We start from the raw sequence: 1,377 nt of genomic DNA, 5'->3' as shown, positions 1-1,377 counted from the left end.
CATTCTGCATCTTCCTTTTCACAATACCCCACAGATTTTCTATGGGGCTAAGGTCAGGGGAGTTGGCGGGCCAATTTAGAACAGAAATATCATGGTCCGTAAACCAGGCACGGGTAGATTTTGCGCTGTGTGCAGGCGCCAAGTCCTGTTGGAACTTGAAATCTCCATCTCCATAGAGCAGGTCAGCAGCAGGAAGCATGAAGTGCTCTAAAACTTGCTGGTAGACGGCTGCGTTGACCCTGGATCTCAGGAAACAGAGTGGACCGACACCAGCAGATGACATGGCACCCCAAACCATCACCCAACCATGCAAATTTTGCATTTCCTTTGGAAATCGAGGTCCCAGAGTCTGGAGGAAGACAGGAGAGGCACAGGATCCACGTTGCCTGAAGTCTAGTGTAAAGTTTCCACCATCAGTGATGGTTTGGGGTGCCATGTCATCTGCTGGTGTCGGTCCACTCTGTTTCCTGAGATCCAGGGTCAACGCAGCCGTCTACCAGCAAGTTTTAGAGCACTTCATGCTTCCTGCTGCTGACCTGCTCTATGGAGATAAAGATTTCAAGTTCCAACAGGACTTGGCGCCTGCACACAGCGCAAAATCTACCCGTGCCTGGTTTACGGACCATGGTATTTCTGTTCTAAATTGGCCCGCCATCTCCCCTGACCTTAGCCTCATAGAAAATCTGTGGGGTATTGTGAAAAGGAAGATGCAGAATGCCAGACCCAAAAACGCAGAAGAGTTGAAGGCCACTATCAGAGCAACCTGGGCTCTCATAACACCTGAGCAGTGCCAGAAACTCATCGACTCCATGCCACGCCGCATTAACGCAGTAATTGAGGCAAAAGGAGCTCCAACCAAGTATTGAGTATTGTACATGCTCATATTTTTCATTTTCATACTTTTCAGTTGGCCAACATTTCTAAAAATCCCTTTTTTGTATTAGCCTTAAGTAATATTCTAATTTTGTGACACACGGAATTTTGGATTTTCATTTGTTGCCACTTCAAATCATCAAAATTAAATGAAATAAACATTTGAATGCATCAGTCTGTGTGCAATGAATAAATATAATGTACAAGTTACACCTTTTGAATGCAATTACTGAAATAAATCAAGTTTTTCAAAATATTCTAATTTACTGGCTTTTACCTGTATATATATATATATATATATATGAAATACTTGACTTGGTGAATTCTAGCTGTAAATATACTCCTCCCCTCTTAGCCACACCCCCAACCACTCCCCCGCCCCACCCCGACCACGCCCCCCACCCCCCACCTCCCGAAATCGGAGGTCTCAAGGTTGACAAGTATGCCCCGAGCTAAAAACGAGTTTGACACCCCTGATCTAGTGTGTGTGTGTGTGTATGAGTG

This window comes from Nerophis lumbriciformis, linkage group LG08 (genome assembly GCF_033978685.3).
Source record: "Nerophis lumbriciformis linkage group LG08, RoL_Nlum_v2.1, whole genome shotgun sequence".
Classification (NCBI taxonomy): domain Eukaryota; kingdom Metazoa; phylum Chordata; class Actinopteri; order Syngnathiformes; family Syngnathidae; genus Nerophis; species Nerophis lumbriciformis.
Note: the sequence above shows the minus strand (reverse complement) of the source record.